This window comes from Sinocyclocheilus grahami, unplaced genomic scaffold, assembly GCF_001515645.1.
Source record: "Sinocyclocheilus grahami isolate Dianchi unplaced genomic scaffold, SAMN03320097.WGS_v1.1 scaffold337.1, whole genome shotgun sequence".
NCBI classification, from domain to species: domain Eukaryota; kingdom Metazoa; phylum Chordata; class Actinopteri; order Cypriniformes; family Cyprinidae; genus Sinocyclocheilus; species Sinocyclocheilus grahami.
The window spans coordinates 789888-798296 of NW_015505516.1; the positions used below are offsets into that span (position 1 = coordinate 789888).

An 8409-nucleotide genomic window follows, 5' to 3' on the forward strand; every position below is an offset into this window, starting at 1 on the left:
ACCCTGTGAAGCATCGGTGTACTAACTCTTTGTTTTGGAAGAGTAAGCTGCAAAAGTTATATTGCAAATTAAAGTACAAATTGTTATAATATGTGACCCTGGACCGGAAAACGCCTCAGGTTACGTATGTAACCCTAGTTCCTCGAGGGAACGAGACACTGCGTCGAGAAACGCTAGGGGAACGCCGTTCAGCGTGACGGGCTCTGAATTTCGTGTGTAATCAGACCAATAGATGGGCGAGACGTCACGGCGGGTGACGTAATGACCAGGAGGCTATAAAAGCACGTGCGGTGAGACCAGCGTCAGCTCAGGGAGTGAAGCAAGCGCTGGCAGGGACGCCGGAAGGCTGGCACCGAGACGTGCGGGCAGTCAGCTCTCTCAAGAGCTGACTCAGCATGCTCCGCTCCCAGGCAGACAACGCACAAACTGTGTGTATCCGCCCCCGAAATGAAACGCGGACAGGGAGGAACACACGGTTTGAAACGCTGGCTGCCTTCGCCCATAGTCAAATGACGTGACTTGCCATGTGCTTTAGACATACTTGTATCTTTTATTTCTAGCCCTACGGGACAGACAACACCAAATATGACTCACAGACAGATATCAGAACGACACACACACAGAGCGCTTGCTGAATGACAAAAGCTGACGCTGGTCTCACCGCACGTGCTTTTATAGCCTCCTGGTCATTACGTCACCCGCCGTGACGTCTCGCCCATCTATTGGTCTGATTACACACGAAATTCAGAGCCCGTCACGCTGAACGGCGTTACCCTAGCGTTTCTCGACGCAGCTCGAGTTCCTGAAGAGGAACCAGTCATATAGCATGGGGATATTTGTAGCAATAACCAACAATATACTGTATGGGTCAAAATGATTGATTTTTCATGAATCAATCATTCATGAATCACATGAAGATATTTTGTAAATTTCCTATCGTAAATATATCAAAACTTAATTTTTGATTAGTAATATGCATTGCTAAGAACTTCATTTGGACAACTTTAAAGGCGATTTTCTTTAGATTTTTTTGCACCCTCAGATTCCAGCTTTTCAAATGGTTGGGAAGTCGTGGCCTAATCGTGGTTAGAGAGTCGGACTCGTAACCCAAAAGGTTGCGGGTTCGAGTCTCATACCGGCAGGGATTGTAGGTGGGGGGAGTGAATGTACAGCGCTCTCTTCCACCTTCAATACCACTTTGAGCAAGGCACTGCTCCCCAGGCACCGCAGCAAAAATGGCTGCCCACTGCTCTGGGTGTGTGTGTGTGTGTGTGTTTTTGATTAGTAATATGCATTGCATATGGAATTAGTGACCAATACTAATTCCAAGTATGGGTCACCATACTTGGCCACATGTCACTTCACTTAAATAGTTATCTCAATAGTATCTCAAATATGGTCCTATCCTAACAAACCATACATCAATGGTGATAAATCAATTTTGAATTTGACCCTTATGACTGGTTTTGTGGTACAGGGCCACATATGTAGGCTACTACAATACATTTGAGATTTTGCTTAGATTACAAAATGATATTTTTTTTTTCAAAACTAGGCCTACTGCTGCATGTACAGTATATACAGTACGACTGTAGTACTGTTTAATAAAAAAATATTTATTTATTTTTTCATTAATTTAAAAAATAAACAACAACATATTACAATTAAACCTTTAATACTTTTAATTCAAGTAATTGTTTGAACAAAATACTGATTTATTTAAAAAGATTATTAAAATATAAAAAAAATGCAGCATACGACTATATCTAGTACCGTTTTTCAAAATATTCATTTTTGGCATTTTCGCCTTAAGATAGGACTGATCAGAACTGACAGGAAGCGAAGTTGGAGAGAGAGAGGGGCGGGATCGGGAAATTTCCTCGAGTGGATTCGAACTCGGGACGCTCATGTCTGCCTGCTGCCCACAAGGCTATCAGCGCAGACGACTGTAGCCTACTATATTTTTGTCAAATGTTTTTGTATTATATATTTGGGGAATAGTTTATTTTTGTAGAGAAGATAATGTAAGTCATTCAACCGTATTATTGATCATTTTTAGTAAGCAAGCATCTTTCAGTTAAAATGTAGCCTACTGCAATTTATAAGACAAGTGCACTGCTCTCGTGCATGAAGTAACTTACACGTCGGACAAAACTCGCCGACAAGGATTTACATTCGCTACGTATCGTCCCACCAATCCAAGTCTGCAAAGAGAGTGTGTTTTTCTGCTTTCCTAAAGCCCGATCTGTCAGGAGTTACTGCAAGGTAAGAAGAAGAACACTAAAATAGAGTAATAAAGGCTCGCTTAAAGTTGCCTTGGTGTGCTTTCCGAGCAAAAACTGTGATCACTATCGCGTCTGTATTAATTTTGCTTCTATAGCGAGAGGATCTGTGCACGTGGTGCAATGCAAAATGAGAAAGAAACCGGAGCACTTTGAGTGATCGTCTTTCTCGCCTTCGTCTTTTGTCTTTAGCAGCTCTGTTGCCACAATAGAGATCACAACCGCCTCCTTAAGTTGCTGGATTTGACACATGTTCGCGTAACAGTGAGGATCATCTGTTGATCGATATAGTTTAAATTCCGCCTTTGGTTAGTCTTTGTTTTAATGCATCCTATCAGAGAAAGAATGAAATGATGGCTGCTGAGAATATCCATTGTCATTCCGCGCAATGGAGTCATTCCACATTGTACAGCAACCGCTTTCCCAGATATATATCCAGTGCCGTGAGGGATAATTGTGTGTAGCGTTGTTTATTGTTGATATATACATGTTATTCACTGAGGTGAGAGTGTTATGAATGAATTAGCATGGCAAGAAGTGAACATTACTTCACTGGAAGTGAGTGAAACTGGGATTTTGATGTAAAGTGAGATTGGCTTAAATGGTATTCAACTCTCATGTTGTGTTTTATATGCTCAAACATACTTCCCGTTTACTTTATGAATTTTTTTTTACCTTATGAGAACTGTAATCAAAATGTAAACTTAATTACACATCCTCAATGGAAAAAGAATGTCATTATTTCTGTTTTGGGTCACAGAAAGCCCTTGTTCAGGTGAATTGGTATACAGTATAGCAATGCAGACTTGTTGGTTATAATGCATTTTTATACAACATGTTTGTACTGGAATCGAATTGACACTAAACAGAAATAAAATGTTACTATACTAAGTCACACTTTGCAGAATGTGTGGTTCATTTTCAATACTATCTGTACATTTCAGGACCCTTGAGCTCTCATCAGAACATGAAGACATATTGCTTTAAATGATGCCAAATGAATGTGCTAAATACAGTTAAAGATAATAATTTGAAAAGTTGGGTCCCAGAGAAAGATTTATTGCATTTAATACACTGTCTGATTGCTGTTATTATTTTAAAATGGTTTCTTTCATGCCCAAAGTAAACATGGCGTGCGTCTTGTGATTTGCAGTTGTTGTGTTTTTTTTCTACATTTATGGTCAGGTTCTTGATATTATTCCTTTCCATCTCCCTTTCACAGACTCTTGGTACTTGCGTACTTCTCAGTATTATGATAATTGAATTTTACACCAGTCAGGATTTCGCCTGCTCGGCTTATGTGCTGTAAGTGGCTCAAATACTGGGCTACTTTGAAGACAATAATCCTATTTTTATAGTTTCTCATGAAACATCCTTAGAGGATTGGAAAAGCTAACCTACTTATACTTACTACACAACGCTGGTACTTGTGTTGTATTCCCATCACATTTCCAAAACTCCCAAACCGTATGCGTTTCAACATATTTTGGATTTCTTGTTTGAGTTATGTATCGATTAGAATGCGCGATATGTCGAATTTCAGTTTCGACTGATTTAAAGTTTCACTCTGATCACACCCATTACTGACGTTTCTTTCATGAGTCGTGATCTGTAGCGTTTCTGCCTTGCTTTGACAGGTATGTGGAATCGTAGGCATGATGACTGAACATGGTAACAGCTCACTTGCACTTTCTGTTATGAAACTCGCATGTAAGTGTCACGTAGTGTCGGTCATTGTGCAACAACAGACAACATAACTGAGCTTACGTAATGCACCAGGCACATTCTGCCATAAACAGGATCCCAGTGGCAAGGAAAACCTGGAAACATTAGGGAATTTTGAAAGTGTGATTTTTAGGAATGCAGATGTTATGGACATTTTCTAGATTTTTCTAAAGACAGAAAAAGCTTTTTATCAGGTGCAAATTTTTCTTTAAAGCGATAGTTTACCCAAAATTGTAATTTACTCACCCTCATGTTGTTCCAAACTAGTATGCGTTTTTTTCTTCTATTGAACACAAAAGAAGATATTTTGAAGAATGTTGGTAACCAAACAGTTGCTAGTAGTCATTTATTCCATAATAGGGAAAAATTACTACTATGGAAGTCAATGGCTCCAGCAACTGTTTGGTTACCAACATTCTTCAAAATATATTTTTGTGTTCAACAATTTGAGAAGCCGTAAGTGCTGCCAGAATTTTCATTTTTGGGTGAACTGTCCCTTTAAGCATCTTTTTTCCTTTTCATGTTTACTAACAATTGTAAAAGGTTTTGAAATATACAGGTGCATCTCAATAAATTAGAATGTCATGGAAAAGTCAATTTATTTCAGTAATTCAACTCAAATTGTGAAACTCGTGCATTAAATAAATTCAATGCACACAGACTGAAGTAGTTTAAGTCTTTGGTTCTTCTAATTGTGATGATTTTGGCTCACATTTAACAAAACCCCCCCAATTCACTATCTCAACAAATTAGAATATGGTGACATACCAATCAGCTAATCAACTCAAAACACCTGCAAAGGTTTCCTCAGCCTTCAAAATGGTCTCTCAGTTTGGTTCACTAGGCTACACAATCATGGGGAAGACTGCTGATCTGACAGTTGTCCAGAAGACAATCATTGACAACCTTCACAAGGAGGGTAAGCCACAAACATTCATTACCAAAGAAGCTGGCTGTTCACAGAGTGCTGTATCCAAGCATGTTAACAGAAAGTTGAGTGGAAGGAAAAAGTGTGGAAGAAAAAGATGCACAACCAACCGAGAGAACCACAGCCTTATGAGGATTGTCAAGCAAAATCGATTCAAGAATTTGAGTGAACTTCACAAGGAATGGACTGAGGCTGGGGTCAAGGCATCAAGAGCCACCACACACAGACGTGTCAAGGAATTTGGCTACAGTTGTCATATTCCTCTTGTTAAGCCACTCCTGAACCACAAACAACGTCAGAGGCGTCTTACCTGGGCTAAGGAGAAAAAGAACTGGACTGTTGCCCAGTGGTCCAAAGTCCTATTTTCAGATGAGAGCAAGTTTTGTATTTCATTTGGAAACCAAGGTCCTAGAGTCTGGAAGAAGGGTGGAGAAGCTCATAGCCCAAGTTGCTTGAAGTCCAGTGTTAAGTTTCCACAGTCTGTGATGATTTGGGGTGCAATGTCATCTGCTGGTGTTGGTCCATTGTGTTTTTTGAAAACCAACGTCACTGCACCCGTTTACCAAGAAATTTTGGAGCACTTCATGCTTCCTTCTGCTGACCAGCTTTTTGAAGATGCTGATTTCATTTTCCAGCAGGATTTGGCACCTGCCCACACTGCCAAAAGCACCAAAAGTTGGTTAAATGACCATGGTGTTGGTGTGCTTGACTGGCCAGCAAACTCACCAGACCTGAACCCCATAGAGAATCTATGGGGTATTGTCAAGAGGAAAATGAGAAACAAGAGACCAAAAAATGCAGATGAGCTGAAGGCCACTGTCAAAGAAACCTGGGCTTCCATACCACCTCAGCAGTGCCACAAACTGATCACCTCCATGCCACGCCGAATTGAGGCAGTAATTAAAGCAAAAGGAGCCCCTACCAAGTATTGAGTACATGTACAGTAAATGAACATACTTTCCAGAAGGCCAACAATTCACTAAAAATGTTTTTTTATTGGTCTTATGAAGTATTCTAATTGGTTGAGATAATGAATTGGTGGGTTTTTGTTAAATGTGAGCCAAAATCATCACAATTAAAAGAACCAAAGACTTAAACTACTTCAGTCTGTGTACATTGAATTTATTTAATACACGACTTTCACAATTTGAGTTGAATTACTGAAATAAACAAACTTTTCCACGACATTCTAATTTATTAAGATGCACCTGTACATACATGCGTGCCTATATATATTCATTTAGGCTTGTAAATATAAATTTATAGTAACAGTGCTAAAAGTAGTAAAAATCAAATGTATTATTTAAATTGTATTCAAATATAAACATTTCACTTGATCTCAGGTTTTGGAATTTCATATTCAATTTAAATTACAATTAAATATCAGGCTTTTTGGCATAAATTGACATGATGGCCACCCTGACGTAGGCAAAAAAAAAAAAACTTGTCCTAAGTGTATTTTATATATATATATAATTTAATTCCTTTTATTAAGTGTGAAAAAATGACTTGTGGTCCATTTAATTTTTGTTTGTGATGCAGAAACGTCCTTTTTGCAACAGATGGCAGGTTTAGTTCATCCTTCTCAGAGGGCTGCAGAGGAATCATCTCCATGCTCTCATGATGGACTGATGCTGCCCTCTTGTGTCCTGTACACAATAGACCAGAAACTGAAGCTTTATGAAAACAAGAACACTCTACATACAACCAAACAAACTCCTTGAACTTTCATGCTTCATTATGTTTATACATTAGGTGAAGAGTAAATTTTTTTAGCCACCTATTAACAACTTAAAAAGCATACAACAAAGTAAGCATCTAGCAGCAACAGGATACACTTTTGCAAAGTTGAAAAATAATATATAAAGTCTTTTCAGAGTACTGCTGCAGCTGTTCAGAAAATAACAATAATGAACTAGGACATATTTGATCGAATATATTTCTGATCAATGGACCACAAGTGTGTAGGTCTGATTTTGGCATTGGTAGGGACATAATGGCAGACAACAGAAATGTAATTGTTTGATCAAAATCATTCCTTGGGACAATTTAGTAGTCGCTGGATATTGGTACATGTCATAGCGTCTAAATTCTACACCCTTGAAAATCATAAGAAGCGATGTTTGACTTTGGAAACTATAGTTCTCCCCTTAAATATGAAGAGGTCAAACAACAGATTAATGAGTTACTCCAAATTTCACAAAAAGCTTATGGACATAATTATATTATTATAGATTGAGATATCATATTATATAAGTCAGACATTGAAGTGAGTTGCTGTTTTGTCTCTTCTGGTGAAGATATCACTCAATTGTTTGGAAATGTACCCACACAGAGAAACTTGGTCAGATTTTTTTTAATGTTCCCGATCTCATTTTGTAAGTGACTTTTCTTTCCGTTTTAAAGATGTTTTCTTTGAATTTTTTGACTACTCAAGAGAAAATACAGGAAAATATAACTTAATTAATTTGTGTTTCCTACTAGCTAAATTTCACAAACATAAAGAATAATCTGGCTCTAAACCTCTCTTTTCTTTATTCAAAGTTGAGCTAAACAAGTATATTGAAACTATCCAAAGTTCTGTTAATCCTTAAGAAGTGAAAACTGCATCTCTGTGTCCTCTTGAGGTAAAAAAAAAATCATGGTTACTATAGTTAGACCATTGTAACCACAAATGAACCATGGTTTTGCTACACTATGGTATTTGTAGTAAAACTGGTTATACAAAAAAAAAAAAAAGGTCACTACACTTACTATAATAAAACCATGGTTAATTTTCTACAGTATTTGTTTTTATGCTTTTTTTCTTTTTCTTTGTTTAGTTTTAATAACTGTATTGCCTTAATTATGTTTTGAATGGTTTACTAAAAAAATTAATCAGGAAAAAAGATTAGCGATCCGCGCTCCGAAAAAGATACCTACTCTGAAGTAGGTCAAGATCTGAATCAAATGATTCTTGAACCCGCTCCGAAGTCCCGATCCGAATCAAATGATACGCGAACCCGCTCCAAAGCCCCGATCTGAATTAAATTATTCTTGAACCCGCTCCGAAGTCCCGATCCGAATCAAATGATACGTGAACCCGCTCTGAAGTCCCAATCCGAATCAAATGATACGCGAACCCGCTCCAAAGCCCCGATCTGAATTAAATTATTCTTGAACCCGCTCCGAAGTCCCGATCCGAATCAAATGATACGTGAACCCGCTCTGAAGTCCCAATCCGAATCAAATGATACGCGAACCCGCTCTGAAGTCCCGATCTGAATCAAATGATTCTTGAACCCACTTCGAAGTCCCGATCCAAATCAAATGATTTGCGAATTCGCTCTGAAATCCCGAACTGAATCAAATGATTCTTCAATCCGCTCCGAAGTCCCGCTCCGAATCAAATGATACGCGAACCCGCTCTGAAGTCCTGATCCGAATCAAATGATTCTTGAACCCGCTCCGAAGTCCCGATCCGAATCAAATGAT

General features: G+C 38.4%; 1 protein-coding gene across 2 annotated transcripts in view; it reads left to right on the forward strand.

The window, feature by feature from the left end:
* Window positions 1-2151: 2151 nt before the first annotated feature.
* nck2a (NCK adaptor protein 2a) overlaps window positions 2152-8409 on the forward strand; it is a 78241-nt gene continuing 71983 nt past the window's right edge. For both annotated transcript variants that reach the window (XM_016295530.1, XM_016295531.1), the window contains exon 1: window positions 2152-2265. The gene's annotated coding sequence lies outside the window, so the exon portion shown is untranslated. The remainder of the gene's footprint in view (window positions 2266-8409) is intronic.